We start from the raw sequence: 22727 nt of genomic DNA, 5'->3' as shown, positions 1-22727 counted from the left end.
TAGAGATAGAAGACCTCCGCACTGTTTGCCATAAACGTCATTCAGACTACCTAGCAAGTTTGCCACATTTTGAAACACAGCATCCCTATTTCGTTTCTTCTTATTTTGGCGTAGAATCTTTCTGATTGGCTCACAAATACCGCGTAGTGATTGGATGTGGGGCATAGAAATCGCCAATTCTGAACCCGATCATTTCTTTTCCTCACAACGATGATACTGACACGAGCAGGGAATTTTTTTCTCCTGAATATTTTGAGGGAAAATGGACTGCTTACTGACGTCACAAGCTGAGTGCGGAGGCCTATCTCCAGGAGGTTCTGGAATGAGCGAGTAAGTAAGTGAATGAACGAGTAAGTGAGTGAACAGGTGAGTAAGTGAAAGAGTTGGCGACTGAGCAAGACAGTGAATGAGCAGGTGAGCAAATCAGTGATTGAATGAGCAGGTGAGCAAATCAGTGAATGAATGAGCAAATGTGTGAGTGAAAGAGTTGGTGACTGAGAAAGTGAATGGATGTGAATAAGTAATTGAGTAAGCAGGTGAGTAAATGAGTCACTCATACGGTTATTCGCTCAATCACTAGCTTATTCGTCAGCTCATTTGCCTACTCAGTCAGTCACTCACCCGCTGGTGACGAACTGTTGTCGGTGAGTCATTGCCGGCGATGATTTTTCCATCGGTGAAGCAGATTGCAGATTGCCGGTGAATTTTCCTTAAATCATTTCTCAAACAATAGAATAAATATTCCTAAAGTGCTTATACATAACACACACACACACAAACGTACATTATATATTAAAATGCACACGTCGAAATCCACTCAATCCACGGATTCATACCCAGGGATCGTTTTTTCCTCCAACAATGCATTATCTAAAAAACACAAGACCGTGTATGGAGAGCGATTGTGGATAGACCGATTCTGCTTGTATGTGATGATCCAGAGCAAACAGAGCCCGGGATGTCTCCCGGGAGAGACACGCGGAGAGCGATCCCGGGAGCGGAACAGGAAAAAGCAAACACTGTATACAGACAAAAGATCCCAAATCCAGAGAGACAATGGCGGCCATCATCTCATAAGTGAAAAAGGTTTCGTGTTTTTTTTTTGCATGTTCAACAATGTGCCGCATAATAAAACTTTTTTTAGTTTTGTTTAAAAGGAGCGAGAGAGAGAGCAAGAGCAAATATTCGGTATGATATGGAACATAGCCATGGGGGAATCATACATATGTATGATTCTCAAATGAATAATGTTATGAATCTCCGCTTCTGTGAGAATCAATTTTAAGGCTTTCTTATCCCTCCCTATTCTCTTAAGAATCGTTTGTGAATTATTTTTTTTTTGTGCTATCGATTGTTGACGGTAACAGTACCACAAGCCGTTGAAGTTTCAGATTTTCCCCCTTTATTCCGAATAATGTATTTCTTCCGTATGATTTTGAGAAAAAAAAAGGGAAGTTCAAGTCACATATTGTCGTATGGGAATGATTTGTGAATGCGTCATTGTTGGAAACCACGTTGTTGTCCGTATTCAAGAATGTTTGTTCAACGACATTCATATGTGAAATGACGTATTTCCTGGAACGGCGTAGGAATAGTAAAAAAAAAAGCAGCATTGTCGGTGAAAAAGAGATGCGAGGCATTCCTCAGGAATGAAACGATGCATTCTTGGTTAAAAAAGGCGATGCGAGGCATTTCTGTGAAGCGTGAGACATATCGGCCCACGCGTTATGGTTTCAGGCGGGTTGGAAGGACTTGGGATTATGAGATATTGTGCAATAGTTTTGAGAAGTAAATACGATTATGTAGACTGGCACTTATTCCTATCATGGCTGCAACATCCTCTGCAAGGTTGCCAGGCTAGGATCTTTGGTGGGGCCCCTACGCCGGATTTTTTAGGAATCCTCCTTCTATAGTGAATTTATTCTGTGAAAAAAAAAATGACGAGAATTATTTCGGGGCCCTGGACTGGGGCACTTTCATCCCCGCTTTTGTGGAGGCCATGGATTCCATTCAGGAAAAGGGACGCCACCACCTTCCTGAACATAAATTGTCGAGGGCCGGCTATGATGATTTTGAGACAGCCGTGGATTAGAGAGGCCTAGATGCACCTAATGTGAGGGGTATAACACAAGATACCTTCCAGTAAAACTGGTATTACTTTATGCTAAATGCCAGGGACCCTACATCCTAGAGCCGGACACTCAGGCCGAAATACTTCTCCGGTTTCCGGGCTACTCTACAATGCATGTAACGCGTTAAAAAAATAATACTTTGAAAACAACACGATTCATTGCAGGCAACAAAGGTTATGAACCTTTTTCAGCCGCGACCCATGGGACTGTTTTTTTTTTTGTTTTTTTTTCAAAATTAGTGAAACTAATAATGCAATAAGTGCATTTGTTTGTTGCACAGATGTGTTTGTGGATTTGACCAACTCGTCTAGGAAGTCGCTGCGAATCAAGTTTGCGTCGTGACCCATAGCTCAAAAATCCCTAGTTGGAAGTGAGATTGTACGATCAATCTCTGAATTATACCCAAAAACTAGCTGCTAAAGGCAAGTACATTTTCTAATTACAGCCCAAAAAAAAAAAAAAAATGTCAAAGGTAAGTGAAATTGCCAATTACAACCAAAAAATTGCCAAATGCAAGTAGTTTCCACTTACAACAGAAAAATCTCAAAGGTAAGTAAAGTTGCCAATTATATAAAAATCATCGTTTAAAGCAAGTAGTTTCTAATTAAAACCAGAAAAAGAACAATTTCCAATTACAGCCGAAAACAAGTGTCAAAATCAAGTGAAATTGCCAATTACAGCGAAAGCAAATGCCAAAGGCAAGTGAAATTGCCAATTACAGCCGAAAAAAAAGAAAAGGACAAAAGCAAGAGAGTTGCTAATAATTGAAGCAAAAAAAAAAAAAGTCAAACACAAGTGAAAAGTTGCCACTAAGAGTTGTTGAAAAGTTGTCAATGGCACAATTTAAAATTGGTTGCACGCAAAATTCAGGGCTCTAGTCGTGAAGACTTCACAAAATTTGAAGTTTCATGCAGGCATCTAAAAACTAATACATTTAAATATAACGCCAAAAATTAAGCGAGAGAAATATATGATTATCAATACGATATCGCCATCTATCGGTATGTTTCCGTACTGCAATCAACATTTCTAGTATGCTCGTTCGTGAGCAGATGGCAGCACGTACAAATAATTCTGATAACGAATTCTAATTAATTGGGAGAGACATATTACCTGTATTTCAGGATATTTTCCGCATTTTTTGCTGTGAGAGTTTTGAAATCGTCTTGCAAATACTTTCTTTTCTAAAAAAAAAAATGTTTTTTTTTTCTCCAACGCAGTTTCAGGAACAATTGGCAAAACGTTTTGGTGAAAATCGTAATTTCCGTATTTTTCTCACGTTCAAAAAAGTACAAAATTTACTATATTTTTTTCTCGATGAAATATGATCCTCAAATTAGGATACGTAAAATTAGGCTGACCATATTTCTTCGAGAAAAATACAGAAATTTGAAATCTCAAATCCTTAAAGATACGGGAAATTGCCGACTGTCGGTGAAAATGGTGCGAAAAGTGAGCAACCAAATGCAGTGAAACTTCGGTTAACGAGCTTAATTCGCTACGCGAACGTGCGCGTTATTAGACTCACTCGTTATTCGAATCAAACCCCCCCCCCCCCTATAAGAAATAATGGAAACACAGATAATTCGTTCAACAATTATTCATTCACATACAAATGACTAATAAGAACGGCATTTAATCAATAATACAATACAATAATAATAATAATATAATACAATAAAATACATATATTGGAGGAGCCAATGAATTTTCAGAGATATTGACCTTGGCCAGCGCTTATCCTGGGCTAGAAATCAGTGAACTTCCCTCTTGCGGGGAGGGCGTATCACTATCATAGATCCTCATGAACAGGGCCGCAACTAGGGGGAAGAAGGCGGGTCTCGTACCCCGGGCGCTGAACTAGAGGGGGCGCAAATTTTATTCTCAAACCTCTCCTTCAACATTTCAAGGGGTCGCCAAAATGCGCACTTGCCCCGGGTGACAGAGCATCTAGTTGCGGCCCTGCTCAAGAAAAGTGAAAGATATTCTTAACAGACCCCATCGGCTTCCCTCCTCCCTTGGATACAGTAATGTTTTTAAAGCCCAATACATGGACATAAATGGCTGTCTAGTATGCCATTTACATATTGAAGCTCTCGAAAAATTTGACCAAATATCGTTATCATGAGCACCTCTTTCAAACTTGAGGCGCCCGGGTTGTTCCAGGGTGGACCCACATATTAAGACGGCACTGACAAAATGTTCTCGGGGGTAATCCGTGCTTGGCTGGAGAGAAGTAATAACTTCCATATTAATTGCATCCATAAATTGTACCACCAGATCTCATCATGTGCCCCCCATGGATATGACGTCCCGGGCCCTGCCCATATGGACCTCGCGGATTTAGATGGTCCTGGTTCCATGCAGTGCTGGATTCAGAAAGCATTAACATTTTCTCCCACCATAATTCACTTGAAATCTATCGCCTCTCTCTGAGGGCCCTTCTTCAGCACTTGCCGTGGTTAACCTTTTCATCTGGTTTTCACCTGTGCTCCCTTCCCCCCGAATATCCCAGAGACGCTGGAGGGCCATATGGCACCATGTTAAGAACCACTGCAATGTAGCATGTTAATAAGAAAAATCTCATTGATCTGAAATATCTGCCTGCCACCTACCGAAAAAAAACGAATATAACTTTTGAATCGACATTGATAAAATATTTCCGATTGGTAAAATATATTGAAAAAATAATATAATATTATAAAATATTTTTATAAACAATAATATGTAATACATTATCAAATTTGTTAAAAAAATTTAACGGTTAATATTTTTGTAAAGTAAATTAACATCAGTAAATTTGCAAAGTAAGCCGTCCCTGGTTCAGTGTTTAACACAGTGTAGTCCTGGTTTAGGTTCTCTTTGGTCTCAATCACTTTATCAAAAAGAAGACGGCACTTGATGATAATTACTAATATTATATTACTTTACACAAAATTCAACTGATAAAATTTTTCCGATAAATTTAATAATTTCATACATATTATTGTTTTTTAAGATATTATCAATATATATACAATATTTTTTTTTATCACTTTATTACGCTATTCAGAAACCGGTCAGCAACTTCAATCGGAAAATTATAAGTTTTATTCGATAGATGACAGCAAAAGTTATAGTGAAATGATTTTTCTCTCTGCATGTTTATACAGTAGTTGCCAACGTGAAAAGTTTTTTATAAAACATTTCATCAATTTTATGGTGTAAAAATTAGGCCGGGATTGCACTAAAACTTTTGTAAAAGCTCTAATTGGTTGTTTGCAAAATAAGTTTTGTCAAACTTTTACAGTGTACTCCAGACAGGCGCGTGTCTATGGAGTTACCGCCCCCCCCCCAAGAGAAATGCGAATATGATAATATTACATTCAATAAACCCGTTGAAAATTATTTGTATCAATGTTTTTGATTAAATGACAAAATCAAGAAAACTTGGACCAAAAATTGATAAAACTGGCGTAATTTTCTCAAAAAAGTCGGAATATATAACATACCGCAATAGTTGCAACCTGAAGCCATGTGGCCCGTTTGTGGCCCTGGGATACTCTTAAAAGTTGGAGCCACGACAAGTGCTGAAGGCAGCCACACACAGAAAGAGAGGTGAAGAATTACAGCTTTCAAGTGAAATATGTAGAGTATATATAATGTAATTACGCCATAAACAAACATGCGATGTACGATAATGTATACAAATTAACTTACTTTAAACAACGAGAGCGAAGAGGACTATCTCGTGTTGGACGATTTACGGACTCACTAGTGTCTGCATTCTTATTCTTTCTGAGTGATTTTAAAAAGAACGTGTGCAATGACACTTGCATTTTGCCTCCTTTTTAGGATTTCTCGGAGATGGGAAATTGCATTGTCGTTGGACAGATTTGCTTTCTTTACTGTTCTTCTATTTCATTGGTACTTTTCTAGAGAATTTTGCACGGATTTACACATTTTACACACCTTTCTAATCATATTTGAAAAGTGAGGGACTTCTTTCTCAGAAAAATATACCCTCAATATAAGCTCTTGCTGTTGCATGCAATGGAGGCCAATCAGTTCATCCATGGCCACGCAGAATTTATATAGTAGTTATTATTTATTAGTACTACGTACGCACAAGTGACTCTTAGAACACACAAAAATACCTATGCTGACCATATTTCTTCCAAAAAAAATCAGTTAACATAAATTCTAAATAAGGGACGAGCCAAAAGCAACTTTGAACAAGTTGTTCAAAATATCCGAATCAAGTCAGATTGGCTAATAAAGTACGAGAAACGGTGGTTTCCGAAAATACGGGACATATGTTCACCGTATATGATGTGTGTGAAAAATATTGCAATCACCATAAAATTTAAAAATTTATTCATAAAAATATGGAATACGGAATGTGCAAGAACGCGAGAAAATTGTTTCAAGTTTATAGAAAAATATATAGGAAGTTAATGTGTTTTTTCTAAAGACTGCGTATAAATGGCAGCATCAAACGTATAAACAGTACTGCCGCTGCCATCTTCTTTTGCCATCTAACTTCCGAGACAGCGACTAATAAATAATACATCAAAAGTGAAATTGGTCGCAGCAATTATCGATTTTAGTTGATTGTTGTTGAAGATCGATAATTTAATTCCACGGTACGTTTTTTCCTAAATGTTCATGATCCCTTTTGCCCCTCCCCCTATCCTCTAGCGCCCTCCCACACGATCGAGACTTTCCCCCCTTATTCAACTAGGGTTACCAACCGTCCTCCTTCTTGATGTCATTTCAAGCGTCCTCCTACGCAGGGCCACAACTAAGGGGATGCAGGAGGGTCTCGTGTCCCTGGCGCTAGACCCGAATGGGGGGGGGGGCGCAAATTTCATTCGGAAACCTCTCCTTCAACATTACAAGGGGCGTCAAAATTCGCGCTTGCCCCGGGCGACCAAGCATCTAGTTGCGGTCCTGCTCCTACGTTTCGGAAAATTCGGCTTTTGTCCTCCTTTTCAAATTTCCAGATTTATTATTTATTTTTTCTGCGGGAAATGTTTTCTCCCACTTTGAACACACATTTCTTCATTTTGATGAGTGGTTTCCCCCCCACACACATTCACCAATAGCCGTCGAAATTCCAAGAATGTTGGGGAAAAAATTGATGTGTGTGTATGTGGCCGGTTATATTGGAATAGTGGCGCCATCTATTGCAAAAATTGGGGTTGACATCGCTAACGATGGGCTCGCAGGGATCTTCCTTTCTCCGTTTTCGAACCTGGTAACCCTATATTCAACCCTCGAATGCGTACGTGCCGAGAAAATGATCCGTGAGGAACTGATCAGGGTGGGGTCACAGACCCATCTTTGAATATATGTATCTCTTATAACATTTTGATTGATTATGCCATTTTTTATATATTATAGATATAAGATGAATTTAAATTGCTATTGATAACGAGAACCTCGAGAAAATAGTTTCTCTATAATCTGTCGGTAAATGAGAGAAATGCATATGCATGGGTCCCACGAACCCAACCCGCGTGCACTTGAGGGTCAAGACTTTATTAGTTTTATAATAAATTTAGCGTTCAAAATAAGAAATATACATAAGATATATTCCCTCCACTCCCAAGATGGAGTTATTCAGCCTCTCCCAGTACCGCTGTGGTGGTCAAGTTAAGGTTTTGTCAGCCGTCCTCCTTTAGGAAAGCGTGTCCTCTTTTTTCGTGACATTTCAAGCGTCCTCCTACGTTTCGGAAAATTTGTTCTTTTGTCATCCTTTTCAGGTTTCCGGAATTATTTTTTCCCACACTTTAAAATTTTTTTCACTGATATGAGTTTTTTGTGCGTTTTTTCCCCCACACGCATTCACCAGTAGCCGTCGAAACTCCCAGAAGTTTTTTCGGTTTCTGCTTTTTTTTTAGCGTTTCTGTTTTGCAATTTCAAATATCATGTCGAGCAAATGATAAAAAAATCCCAAATTGCAATGGAAAGTCTCCCCCGTTTTTGCTACCCAAAGTCGCATGTATCACTAAAGAACAAAGAACAAATTATGAGACCCGTTCTTACATATGGTGCACCGGCTTGGGCTTTCGCTCAGGAAAGCAATATTTACAACCTCCAGAAACATCCAAATTATATTCTCAGGAGATTCACAGGTGCTCCAAAATACTTCAGACTAACCGACCTGCACGCTGATCTCCAAATTCCATCCATCTACAAATATATAAAGAAACTGGCCAAAAAGTACTTTGAGAAGCAAGAGGCTTCAGAAGTGGATATTATCAGCTCAGCATCCAACTACCCAGCTGAACAGAAATTAGCACAGCTAAGACCAAAGAATATCTTGGTTACAAATTTTAGAAAGGAATTTTAATTGCCGTAGAACAAACAATAATGGTTAATCATACTGAAGTTATAATTGAAAAGACCTTGTATTTCTATTAATAATGTACCACAGCATAGTATAGATAAATATTACTATAAATGAATTTCATTAAATTTTTGTGAAATGATGGAAATCATTTAATCACTACTGGTCAATTTCATTTTTAACATTGGTGGAGTGAGAACAGTTTATGTAAATACAGTCATTCATAAAATTAAATATTAATTGAAAGGTATATGATATGAACGCTTTGTGAATTATATAACCATTTGTTATGTGACCTAATCAGCATAGATTTTTTAATTTAATATAATTGTCAAATGTTCAAGAGTTACGTAATATGATTCTGAGGAGTGTATTGATATTCTGTAAATTCTAATGACCATTTGTAACCTTATACTCTATTTTTCTATTTTATAATTATACATTTTTTAAATATGTTTGTCTAATGTTTAGAAATCATATTGAATGGTTTTGGTGACATTGTTGGAGTTTTTCATGTATATACACATATCATTTTTTTGTCTAAATGGAAATATATTGCAAAATATGCTGTAAACTTATGTTGTGTTAATCACTTTGTGAAAAACTGATTTGTTTAATATTGTACATATTGTGAGGACATTTGTAGTCGACGAGATTTATTTTGAAAGTAAGTGTAATCTGATGGGGTAGAAGATGTTTTAACTCTTGAAAACTGTTGACAGTATATTGATATTGTTTTGTATTAGTGAGAATATTTTATATATAAAGGGTTATATATAATTTAAAAAAAATGTACTGGTGGTTGTTTTTAAGCAACCATTTTGACATTGACTGATCAATATCTCTACCTAAGTAGAGAAACCAAGACGAAGAAGACGAGAGCTCGGTACTTCGCATCAACTAGCAACGGCATGTTTTACAGTTGGTAGAAATTATTGTTGTGGCCGGTTTTTTGATCGGAATAGTGGCGCCATCTGTTGGGGAAATTGAGATAAATTACATCACAAAGGGTGCGGGCGTCAGGGCCGTCATTTCAACTTTTTCCTGGGGGGGGGGGCGAAGCACATGTGCTTAATGTAGGTATATATATATATTTGTGTGTGTATATATACATACACATACCATTTGTAGTGTATTTTCAAAAGCCGGGGGGGGGGGCAACGGCCCTCCGTCCCCCTTAAATGACGGGCCTGGCGGGCGTCCTCCTTTCTAAGTTTGCGAACATATTAGAAAGCACGAATTGCATGAAAAATTTCGTCGATAGAAATTTAACATTTTGTATGTCCTTTGCATATTGGTCGCGCAAACAGTCGTAGTGTTTGTGTGAAAATTTCCGTTAGAGGTTGCAATTTTAATTTCCGTTTCCGCGTTAGACAGGTTCCGTTTAATCCAGGTTTTCTAATGTGTGTTTTGGCATTGAAATTACGGAACCAAGATCTTTTTTTCCCGTTCGAGACAGGTTTCCGCTTGAAACAGGTTCCACCGTATTAATAATAGGGTATGATAGAGTTACCGAATTCGAAAACTCAGAAAGGATGACGCCTGCGTGCACCGTTAGTGACGTATAATTTCCACAACAGATGGCGCCACTATTCTGACCGATAACATCGGCCACAAAAATAATCTTCCCCGACTAAAACAAAAGAAAGAAAGAAAAAAACTACAAAAGCCCTCATGTTAATGAATAATTTTTTTTTAAAGTGGGAAAAATTTTAGAAAAACAATCCGGAAACCTGGAAAGGAGGACAAAAGAGCGAATTTTCCGAAACGTAGGAGGGCGCTTGAAATGAAATCAAAGAGGAGGACACGCACTCCTACAGGAATACGTCTGGTAACCTTACGCGTGATGCATTTTATTACTACCACGCTGTAATCTTATTTCCCGGAAGTGTTGACTATACACTCGAATCCCGTTTTAACGAATACCGTTATAGCGAAAATCTCGTTTTAACGAACACTTTTCTAATTCCCCCAAATAAGTTCACATAGGAACAATGCTAGGTAACCTGAAATTCCTTTATAATTAAATTTCGTTTTAGCGAAGTGATTCCTCCGGTCTCTTGGCATTCGTTATAAAAGGGATTCGATTGTATTCATATTCAACACGCTAAAAAGAAATTGCTGAAGTTGTGCGGTAAAAAAATGCAATAATTCAACTGATATTATGATGGATGAAATTGACAACGGTATGCGCAGCATGAAAACGAACAATACATATTACCATACAATATGTAGTTCATTTGAATGCTGCGCGCTAATTTTAAAAAACAACCACCAATTCAACTTGAAGAACTATAACAGATAGTTCTGTTTTTCCCTGTTGGGTGGCAGCAGGGGTTCCATTAATTTGTAATTTACTTTCTCTCTTGTATGTAATAATATTACATGCGCATAATGAAGAACGACGTCTTGTTATTTTTTACAATGCAACCAGTGCTGCCATCTACAAGAAATTAAAAAAAAGGAAAATCACAACTATACCGTAATTTATTGTAACAACATTCAAATTTTAGCTCACTTTAAAGTAACTTCTCAAGTTCTGCGGCAAACGTCAAAACATAGCAACCGCTATTTTAGTACAGCCAGAATTGTGGCCAATTCGCGAAATGGCCGAGAGGCTTAACCAAAGTCTGATTTTCAGAAATGATCGGGGCTTTGACCGCGGCCAATTGCCGAGGTGGTCAGAAATCCCTGGCCAAAGTTCGATGCGGTACGCGCCAATTTTTTTCTTTTCATCGCCAACGTGTGACACATGGCTACATCTAGTAGCTGTATTGGATTAGCTCCACGAGAGAGAGAAAAAAGAAGAGAAATTTAAGAAGAAAATGATTACCGTATCGTGACTATACTTTGATGGGTCGCCTTAGCTAACGTGAGCATGATTATCACGAAAAAATACGCCAAATGGCGATGACTTCGAGCCATGGCTTATTATTTCGAACTTTGGCCAGGGATTTCCAGCCACTTCACGAACTGGCTGGCCACAGCCGACATCGAGACACTGTCTGTGTCGATTTTCAACGGGATTGGTCGATTTCGAGCTGAGACAGTAACATATATACATCATATATTCACATTTCCACACTGCACACTGTTTTCAAACGAACAACCAATTCGCCTTCAGGAATAATTAGACAGTTTCGTTTCTATTTGATAGATGGCAGCAGGGGTCACAGCTCAATGATATTTCTTTGCATGTATAATGGTAGAGTATTGACATGGAAACACAGCCGTTGTGTGGTCATAGTGACGGACTCGCATGACGAGGACCAGAAACCGACCATGAACCCTCACCGTTCTGTCCCCATGGGGGGATATAAGCTGGTCACCCAGAGGGTTTGGGCCATGGTGGACGAGCGATGCAACGTCCGGAGCACTGAGCACCGAAAGACCGCCAGCGGGCAAGGAGACAAAAAGTTGAGGTGCATGTTAGATTGATTAAGTAGTAGTAGCAAAATATGAAACACAATAAGTCAGGGCAGGAAGTTTTCTTCCCATTATAAAATTTACAGTATTTCCGAAATCGATCCTTTTATCCGAACATTAATCTTATTGATATAATTCATTGATAATATTATCCCTGTCCTTCACCGATAGAAATGCATTAAAAGGGGCCTGCATTGTCTACATTGTCCAAGAAATCAAGGAAAGGCGGAAAAGGCATCGATTCCTGATCTCGATGAAGAGAGATGACGGTCCCATGGGGTCATCTAAAGATAGTGGATGGACACTTACCGATGTGCATCCGATTCCTTTTTTTGTATCCTTTCTTCTGGTCCTGGCCCTTTTAGGAAGTTCCCGAGGGAGGGTCCCTCTCTCTCATAAGAATAGAGAGTCACAGAACCTTTTTATTGCGTACCCATAAAATCGTAGCCTGAAATTTCCGCGGCCATCGTTTTGTCTGCATCAGATATTTTTATTTCTAAATAGAGTAGCTCGAATACGAACGATGATGGCCAATCGATCAGGTTAATGAACATTTTCTTAATCGTAGGTTTATGGCTCAGGAAAGTGTGCGCGTCGCGGCTGTTTGAGGCGTCCGCCGCCAAACTTTGTCGACGCGTCGCACTGAGTTGAGAATATTAATGTGCAAGCACACACAGCGCCGTCTTAAGGCATGGGGCGCCTCACGAAAATGAGATGTTGAAACTTTTGAGAATTTTCGTAGTAAAAGGTCTCAGCTCAGAAAAATTACTTGGCCCGGGGGGCCCCCCATGATGCTTCTTGAGATGACCCTGTGTGCACCTAAATATAAATTTTTAGAAAGGTGAACTTGACCATTGCACCATTGACAATGACATGAGAACATCACGGCTATACGGCTTTCGGGGCAAAGAAGACTCAGATGAGTGATGATTAGGGCGAAGGAGACTCGGCTGACCATGACTAGGGCGAAGAAAAATAAGGTGAACGATAACTATACGGCGAAGGAAACTCGGTCAAACGATAACTACGGCGAAGGAAACTAGATCGAACGCTGACCAAGGTGAAGGAGACTCGTGAGTGTGAACTATGTCTAGGGTACAGGAGACTCAACTGACCATGACAAGGGCAAAGAAGAATCGGGCGAAAGACGCTCTTTCGCTTGTGAAAAATGACCAGGGGGCAAAGGAGACTGGTGAGTGTGAACGACGACTGGAGACTGCTGACCATGGCAAGGGCAAAGTAGAATCGCGTGAACAATGACTGCGTCGGAGGAAACTCAGGCGCACGGTGACCATGGGCAAAGGAGACTCAACTAACTGGTCGAAGTAGAATTTTTAGAACAATTGCTGGCCGAAGGAGAGCTGGGCGGATAAATAGCGCGAAGAGTGGGCTAGGGATAGGGAGAACGATGATCAAGAAGAGCGAAGACTCGGGAGAACGATGGCTGGCCAAAGGAAACTCGGGAGAACGATGAATAGCGCGAAATAGACTATGGAGTACGATGGCTAAGGAAAAGGGAATTCGGATGAAGTGTGAACAATGACTGAGGCGAAGGAGACTCGCGTAAATCATGACGAAGACGGAGAATTGTCTGGTGAAAGATCACTAGGAACAATTGCATACACACCTCGTAAATTCCTCTGAGGAACTTCAAACGAATTGGTGAATGTTGGAAAATGTGGCACGTCTGCATTATGTACCTAACGTGAAGTGTTCTTATTTTTCTTCTGAGGAATGTCTGTCACGTGTTCAAGAAGTGCTGCCATCTGGTCTCTGAACTCGGAAGTAGACAAACAGCAGTTTATTTACCTGTAGAAATGATAAGAGATCTTTTTAAACAGGAGATCGACTGGTATTTATGCCTCGAGTTAGAAAGTCACGGAAAAGACGAACGATCACTAGTCCAAATTACCTAAAAAGCATCTAACTGATCCCTACGACCGCTGGGGCAAAAAAGCCGAGCTAAGAGACTCCCTCATTAATCGTGAGGACTTCTAGCCGTGGCCGGATGAGCAGGGCCGCAATCAAAAACAAAAATTGGCTCTTTCACTCGGGGCAAATGAAGAACCCCCCCCCCTCCCTTCATCGTAATTTTGGAAGAACAAAAAGAAAAAAAGAGTCCTTCCTAATTCAGAGGCCGAGTCACAATTGGGACCCTGCGAAAGAGTCAATGCGGTATGAAGGCCGTGGGCATCATATTTTTAGCTTCAAGTCGGCGTGGTTGGGACTTCAGAAGGAAATGGTGTTCCACCGATAGTATCAATACTTGTAGATGGAGGTGCTCATCACTCCACCCTCGTCATGAACGCAATCAACGAGAATACAATGGACCGACCCCGCCTATAAATCAAAGTCAGGCCTGACCTTCGAACCCTGTTTGTAGTTGGCCTTGGATCCATCATGCTGATGCCTCAACCATTGAAGAATAAAAGCGTGGAGAGCCATCTTTTTCTGATTCCAGTGGCGGGTTTGAGGAGCCCCCCCCCCCCCGTTTCCCCCTCAAAAAGCAACCAGATTCTCGTTAGCGATTTTCTAGCAGCCACTAGCCATCGTCCATGGCTGCCATTTTCGCCCCCCCCCCACCCGCTATTTATCACGCTCTAGTAGGCGTGGTCAAGAACGAGACGATGGCGGAGCTCTTCTTCATTTCATGAGTGGACAGCGGATGATGAATGAACACATTGTGTAAAACCCCTTTCCATGGACATGAGGTCCTTCATTTTTCATGTTGAGATCACGGTTAAGATATTAATTCAAAAAGGCATACGGATAACATTATCGTGCTCCTGAGGTACCAAAGACGGGGGCTGTCATAATGAGTTAAGGGGGGGGGCCGAGCCCGAAAGTATTTTGGGGCCTCCTTAGGGACATTATTTCAAATTAGGGAATAATGAAACTTCAGAACAAATGAAAGTTTAGAATTAATAAAATTTAGAATTCTTACAGAAGTGAATTCAAAATTGAAGAAATAATTTCAGAATTAATGAAAATTCTTGATTAGAAAAATTTATTCAGAATTTCAAAGAAATAATTTCAGAATCAAAGCGATAATTACAGAATTAATGAAAACTGAAGCAATCGGTGTTCAGAATTAATGAAGGTGTTTGTGTTCAGAAAGTGTTCAGAATTCTGAATTAATGAAAATTCACAATTGGAGAAAAATTCAGAATTTAAGAAATTATTTCAGAATTAATGTAAATTCGTAATTGAAGAAATGATTTCAGTACTAATGGAAATTCTAAATTAAGTAGAAGTGAAATTGGAATTAGTAAAATGGATTCAGAAATACAAAAATGAATCCAGAATTAGTGAAAATAATTCAGAATTAAGGAAATTCTGAATAAGTGAAAATAATTCGGAATTAGTGAAAATAATCAAGAATTAGTGAAAATAATCAAGAATTAATAAAAATTCAGAATTAATGAAATTATTTCATAGTTAAAGAAAATGCAGAATATACAGAATGAACTCAGAATTGAATAGTTAATTTCAGAAATAATTGAAATTCGAAATTAAAGAAATAATTTCAGCACTAATGGAAATTCCAATTTAAAGAAGCGGAATTTGGAATTAGTGAAATGGATTCAGGAATACAAAAATGAATCCGGAATTAATGAAAATACAGAATTAGGGAAAGGAATCCAGAAATAGTGATAACAATTCAGAATTAATAAAAGTTCAGAATTGAAGAAAGGAGCTCAGAATGAAAGAAATTTCAGAATTAACGAGAGAAATGAATTCAGAAATGCGTCACTCATGAAAATTTTAAAATTATGGAAATTCCGATGTAATGAAATGATTTCCTAAATACTGCGAAACCCTCCCTTAACGGACACACCCCGTTAGCGGACACTTTTCTGATCCCCGGTCCCGTGGAATAGGACTTTAATGCATTTTAGTCCCCTTTAGTGGACAGTAAAAATCAGGTAAATTCTAATTTTTTTTTCTTCCCAACTCGAATTTGTGAATTTATGTTCATAAATCGGAAATTTATCATATTTTCACGGTGATTATGCATAATCCCAAGCTCATATTGGTAAATATGATAATCCGTCAACATAACTAAAGTCCAGGATGCTGATTCCGAATATTAATGTTAATACAGTCGGACCCGCTTATAACGAAGCCGGAAATACAGCGAAACTATTCGTTATACACGTACCGGTTTTGAAAATGATGCGTTCAAGCGAAATGAAGCATAATTTACATACATGACAAGCATTTTTCATACAAACACGTGTATTTTGATTGCACGTGTTGATACGTGTGAAGAATGCCAACATAACTGATAATATTGCCACCTTGAGAACCTTTTTCTTCTTCACACTTATTTCGATTTTTACTGCAAAATACAGTCGAATCCCGTTATAACGAACGCCGAGAGACCGGAAGAATCACTTCGTTATACAGAAATTCCAGGTTACCTCGCATTGTTCCTATGTAAACTTATTTAGGGGATTAGAAAAGTGTTCGTTAAAACGAGATTTTCGCTATAACGGTATTCGTTGAAACGGGATTCGACTGTATGTCTAGTACACATATCATGTACGGTTAAAAATAATTAATCGGTTTAATGAAGAGAAGAAATGTGCAAATAAATCTTTCCATATTTATCAGACTTAATTTGGGAATTATGCATAACCATCGCTGTATCACTTTCACACGCAGCAACATATAAGAACCGACTGCGACCGCAGCCAAACGTCGTACAAATGCGAAAGAGATCCCACTTCATATTATTACCTCCCCAATAGCGGACACTCCCCGTTAGCGGACGAAAGTTTCGGTCCCCACGAGTGTCCGTTATCGAGAGGTTCCACTGTATTGAGCTATCCACACACATAACGGATGGAAATGTAGAATTACTGAAATTGTTCGTGGTTACAGTGATGAGTTCGTATAGACCAGTGTTTCTCAACGGCCGGGCCGCGGCCCGGTACCCTGGCATAAATCAAACTGGGCTGTGAGTGGTTCATTGTTCCATTCCCACGCATTTATTTCTCATTAATCGTATGTATCGCCGGGCCTTTCACTCACGAAAATGAAATCGACCGGGCCGCGGGCTTTCAAAAGGTTGAGAACCACTGGTATAGAACTCGCAACACTTTCTCTCCCCCCAAAAAAAACGATCACGTGATCGGAAACGAGCCAATTAGAGTGCTCCTTACGAGCAAAGTTAGAAGCATCCCATAATCCTTCAGGGACTCGTTAAGTAAAAGCAATCCACGCACTAGGGTAGGAAAAAATAGATCCAGGGATTTATTGTTTTTAAATAGACCATTATCAAGAATATTACGGCCTAGCGAATATCCCGGGATCGTTAGACGGTGGATAATTAAGAAATTCCAAAGCGTGTTTGTGAACGTATAATGAAACGGATTCTTTCCTTCTGCGGAACAAGTCTCAAGCCGGGGCCTATCACGGATCGTGGCGAAAATGAGCCGTACAAATAGGCCAAGGCCTTTTCAGAACAAAAGACCTAATAATATAAACGCTACTTCAATTTCATTTTTTTTTTGCAACTAAAACTATCGATATATTCCGATGTTGTGTCAAATCGAAGCGAAACGTGTTTCATTTGGCTGGAAAAAAAAATGGAGGCACCAAAAATGTGCCTATTTGGTATTTTTAAAGCATGCAAATACCTATCTCATCGAGAAAAACCACGGGAATTCGGGAAATAAATACGGAAAAAAATTGGAACGTGTCGCCAATCGTTCGCCAAAAAATTAAAAAATTCCAATTACTGCTATAGAAAATTGCATCTGCTAACTGATCAATTTGCTCCCAAAACTTGCATATGCATTTCTAGGAGTTCGTAAGCCTAATTCAAAGAGTACGCATGTCCAGGGCCGTCTTAAGAGCATCATGGGTCCCCGGGCCAAGTGGTTTTTCTGAAGCCCTACCTTGTAAATTCAACCGGACCCGTAACTTTCAACCGGATCTCATTATTTTCTGACGCTCCCTCTTCTCCTTAGGCCCCTGGGCCACCAGGTGGGCCTATGCGTTAAGAAGGCACTGGGCATGCCTACCGCGCAAGGCCGGACCTTGAATCCAGCGAACTACGTGGTGGGAGAAAGCACCAACTGAAAGGGGGAGGGGGGGGCCAACGACATTTTAGTAGTGCCGTCTTAACGCATGGGCACGTCCCGGGCGTCAAGAGAAAAAGGGGCTCACAAAAATGAGATCTGGTTGAAATTAATTTTCTAAAATTTACCAGGTAGGGCCTCACAAAAATCACTTGGCTCGGGGGCCCACGATGCTCTTAAAAGACGACCCTACTTTTTAAGGCGATTTTTTTTTATCACAAAAATATCATTCGCTTACACTTGAAAAATGTCCAGAACCGGCCCTGCTCCCACACATCCCTAAGGGTTCGCATACAATCCTAATTTACATACCTTCTACGAGTTTTCAAGAGTCCGTAACCAGGGCCGCAACTAGATGATTGGTCACCCGGAAGAAGTGCGAATTTTAGCGCCCCCTTGTAATGTTAAAGGAGAGGTTTGAGAAAGAAATTTGCGTCCCCTCTGATCCAGCACCCGGGGCGCAAGACCCGCCTAGTTGCGGCCCTGTTCGTAACCCTAATTTAAAGGAGTTTGTGCATGAGTTCGTAGGCCTAATTCGAAGGGGGTATGCATGTCTTCTACGCATGTATAGGAGTTCTCAAGCGTAGTTTAAAGGATTTTTGCATGCCTTTTTCCTAGACATTTCTAAGGGTTCGTAAGCCTAATTTAAAGCATTTGCATGGTTATGTGTATCCATAGGAGTCGTAGCCTAATAAAAAGGGGTAGACATGTCTTATACACTCGCGGGATCACGCAATGCTCGCCAAATTAGTGTGATTTTAACAGGCTAATCACAAAAGTTGCGTTCGCAAATTCACCCATTTGCATCATAAGCGCATATATGTGAGCGGAATTATCACCAAAGCGCATTGTACTTTGTAAACACTAGAGTGCTATCCTACTCTATATACATTATAAAACTATTAAATTTAATTTTTCAAATTATTTTCAATGTACATTTTCATTGAACTAAAGCCGAGTTTTTCCCTGGAGCAGGTTTTTACAGCATTTGCAGCGTGAAAACGCTGATTGGTCAAAAAAAAAAGCAATCTTAAATTTCACTGTTTTCAACCAATCAGCATTTTCACGCAGAAATTCTACTCCTAGTTAAACCCGGCTTAAGTGACATTATAAATTCTTTGTGTACGCTATTTTGTTTTTTCAATATAGACCACGTACCTCGTGGCCCGCGGATAAGTCTGGTAGAACGGCCATAAAAAAATTGTGCCGCGGGACAAGCGTAGCAATCTTTAATTCAGTTCATTTTGTTTTTCACTTCTAACTTTATACAATAAAAAAAATTTGGTGATATGGATCAATTTTCCACTTTTTCGAATGATGCAAATGGGTTAAGGAGTACCAATACATGGGATCCATTGTTTCATTCACAACAATTAGTAACTCCTAGAGGATAATTAGTGCCTAAGGAGTTTCTGCGTATCGTACGATTTCAGAAGTGAGAGAGATCATATTAGTATCATTAATATATAAAAAAAAAAATTACTCTACACAAATATTAACTTACCACCACTTAATTTAGATTTCGAAAAGAAAAGTCATTCTGTTCCTGAAATAATAAGAAAATGATTTTAAATACACAGTACTATATATTATTCAACAACAGTGTTGTTGAATGAAAAGTTTCAAAATAAAAATTGCGTCAATAGATGGCAGACAGAAATGTATATACTAGTATCTCTAGTAGCTCTGCATAGATGGCAGCACTAAAAACAGAACGAATATTTTTTCAGGATAACACATTTCCACCGCGTTATTCAAGAGCCAATGGACGACAAAAGTCGACAGAATAATTGATACAGCCCAGGAAGTTTAGACACTAAAAATGGTCAAAATAGGCAGGCAAAACAGGCGCTGGAAATGCCTAAAATGGGCACTAAAAAAAATGTAAGAAAAAGTAATCGAAAGCTACGTTATATTAAGGGTCCGAAAACTGGATAACATCCTGGCATCATACTCAATCTCAATCTACGGATTCAATAATAACTACATTTTATTAGTAGGGCTGATCCGATTAATCGGATCAATTGTTAATCGCAGCTGAAAATTTTAGTCAATCGATCAATTCGATTAAAATTTTTATTAGAACTTTGTGAATTAACTTGATTTTTTTTTTTGGGGGGGGGGGGGAAACGATAACAGATGTCTTATAAGTATAGCCCGGAAATTTAGGCATTATAAATGTTCGAAACAGGCAAGCAAAAAGACACTAAAAATGCCTAAAATAGGCATTTACTAAAAAAAGGCATTCATAATTTATGGAAAAAAAGGAAAAATAACTAAAACAGGTATTAAGGGTTTTCTAAAAACCAGCCACAAATTGGGGGGGTGGGATTACATTTAATCCCTCTACTGCTTAATTATGGTTTATAATAAGTGCATTATAATGCAAGTTAAAATAATTTCAAGCCCAAAATAAAATGTCAGTAAACCCTCGTTATTAGGTCAATTCCAGGATCACAATTGCCAGATTCGGGAACCCGTAGAGGAAATGGTCCGTGGGGCTCCTTCAAGTTGCGAGTACTCCTTGCTTATTTGTTGTATTATTTGCAATTATCATTATCATTTCTATAGTTGAAACATTACTATTTTGTTCTAATGTAGTAAAAACATTAGCTATTTTTTTTGAGTTGCCACATATGCGGGACTCCTTCAAGCGCGGGGCCCTGTGTGGCCGCATCTGTTGCACATCCCTGAGGGCGACTAGTAAATTCAATCGAATATTGAATATGTGTGTGTGTGTATGTAATGCAAATGGCTGTGGCTGTTTGCAGAGCATTTATGGTGTAAAAAACAAAATCAGCAGAGCAACATGGGTCTCAGAGCCCTGTCTGCCCCTAACCCGCGTTGTGTGAGCCATGACGTCAGTTGACCTCTTGGGACAGTCATCAGTCAGCTATACATATACAATGCAGTCCAATGCCTGCGCGAGACATGTTCATGTGAAGCATGTGGAGAAATAAACATTTCTAATTGTCCTCCGCTTTTCCAACATTGGCTGCGTTCATCCGAAACAAAAACATTCACGTCTAATACCGTCCGGTCAAAGCATAGTTAATGCACGGTTAACATGGCAATGCATTTGTTAAACGCCAATCTCTCAGATCACCAATCTCATCACCGCCAATCTCTCTCGCGTTTAAAAATGGGGCTGGAAGGGGAGGAAGTTAGGGCTTTCTGGTGATTATCTGTACAGAGAGTTGGAAAATTTTAAAAAGTATAATACTTTTGTTCTCAATGCTTAAAATATTCATGATTATGACCACTGAAATTCACCAGTAAACTTAAAAATATGTTAAAATAGGCATTCCTGGCAGATTAACTTCAAAAAAAGCATGGCAATATGGCATTTTGCCTGAACTTGCGGGATCTACTTATAAATCATGTTCTACACAGAACATTTCGGATAAGTTAAATTCGCAGAAAAATTTCTTTTATTAATTCTTGAAAATTTTGTTTCACTAATTCTTAAAAATTTTGTTTCACTAATTCTTAAAAATTTTGTTTCACTAATTCTTAAAAATTTTGTTTCACTTATTCTTAAAAATTTTGTTTTACTAACTCTTAAAAATTTTGTTTCACTAACTCTTAAAAATTTTGTTTCACTAACTCTTAAAAATTTTGTTTCACTAACTCTTAAAAATTTTGTTTCACTAATTCTTAAAAATTTTGTTTCACTTATTCTTAAAAATTTTGTTTTACTAACTCTTAAAAATTTTGTTTCACTAACTCTTAAAAATTTTGTTTCACTAACTCTTAAAAATTTTGTTTCACTAATTCTTAAAAATTTTGTTTCACTTATTCTTAAAAATTTTGTTTCACTAATTCTTAAAAATTTCTTTTGCCAATTTCTGAAAAAATTCTTTCATTAATTCTTAAAAAAAATTCTTTCATTAATTCTTAAAAAAATTTCTTTCATTAATTCTTAAAAAAATTTCTTTCATTAATTCTTAAAAAAAATTCTTTCATTAATTCTTTAAAAAAATTCTTTCATTAATTCTTAAAAAAATTTCTTTCATTAATTCTTAAAAAAGTCTTTCATTAATTCCTAAAAAAATGTTTCGTTAATTCCTAAAAAATTCTTTCATTAATTCCTAAAAAATTCTTTCATTAATTCCTAAAAAAATTTCTTTCATTCTTAAATTTTTTTTCAATCATAAATTCTTTTTTTCATTAACGCTTCAATTTTTTTTTCGCGTTTATGCTTTTAAAAAAATTTCTATAATTTAATTCGTAAAAAATGTCTCATTAATTCCGAAAAAAAAATTTCTTGCAAGAATTCTTTCAAAATATTTCGTTCCCAAAAAAGGTACCTTAAATTTATACCAAGAAATCAATAGATCTTATCTCAACTCAGAGAGATAATTTTGTTAGTATTCGACGACAATTGCACGAAGATAAAAGATATTGATTGTTCTCCGATAAAGTCTCATTATTCCCACGAATTATTCCGTTCTCCCTGTTAATTATCCCGCAATTATCCGCTTTCTACAGGTGAATAAACACGTGATTATTTCGTAGCATTACGTGTAGAGATAGAAGAATGCTAATGAACCGATTTCTTTTGGCCACGGCAGGTGCCGATCGCGGATAACGAGTAGATAATCGATATCAACAAGAAATAAATAATAATACTTATAATAATTATTATAGCGGAAACAGGTTCTGGGACTCTTTTTTTTTTTTTTGCCGTTTTCCCACGAAATCGCCGAAAAGTAACAGGTGGAAACTAACACGCGTTACGAAGAT

At 38.3% G+C, this 22727-nt stretch overlaps 1 protein-coding gene across 9 annotated transcripts in view; it reads right to left on the bottom strand.

The window, feature by feature from the left end:
- The window catches only part of LOC149080960 (tyrosine-protein phosphatase Lar-like), a 745683-nt gene that overhangs the window by 303333 nt on the left and 419623 nt on the right, over positions 1–22727 (bottom strand). For 7 of the 9 annotated variants that reach the window (XM_089237674.1, XM_089237681.1, XM_089237682.1 and 4 more), the window contains one exon: positions 19486–19527. The exons of the other annotated variants lie outside the window; for them this stretch is intronic. The gene's annotated coding sequence lies outside the window, so the exon portion shown is untranslated. The remainder of the gene's footprint in view (positions 1–19485; positions 19528–22727) is intronic. 9 annotated transcript variants of the gene reach the window in all.

This window comes from Pholcus phalangioides, unplaced genomic scaffold (assembly GCF_987345545.1).
Source record: "Pholcus phalangioides strain wild (caught in Gottingen) unplaced genomic scaffold, Ppha-v1.0 ptg000010l_1, whole genome shotgun sequence".
NCBI lineage: Eukaryota > Metazoa > Arthropoda > Arachnida > Araneae > Pholcidae > Pholcus > Pholcus phalangioides.
The sequence above is the reverse complement of the archived record's forward strand: the minus strand, read 5'-3'. Positions and strand labels throughout refer to the sequence as shown.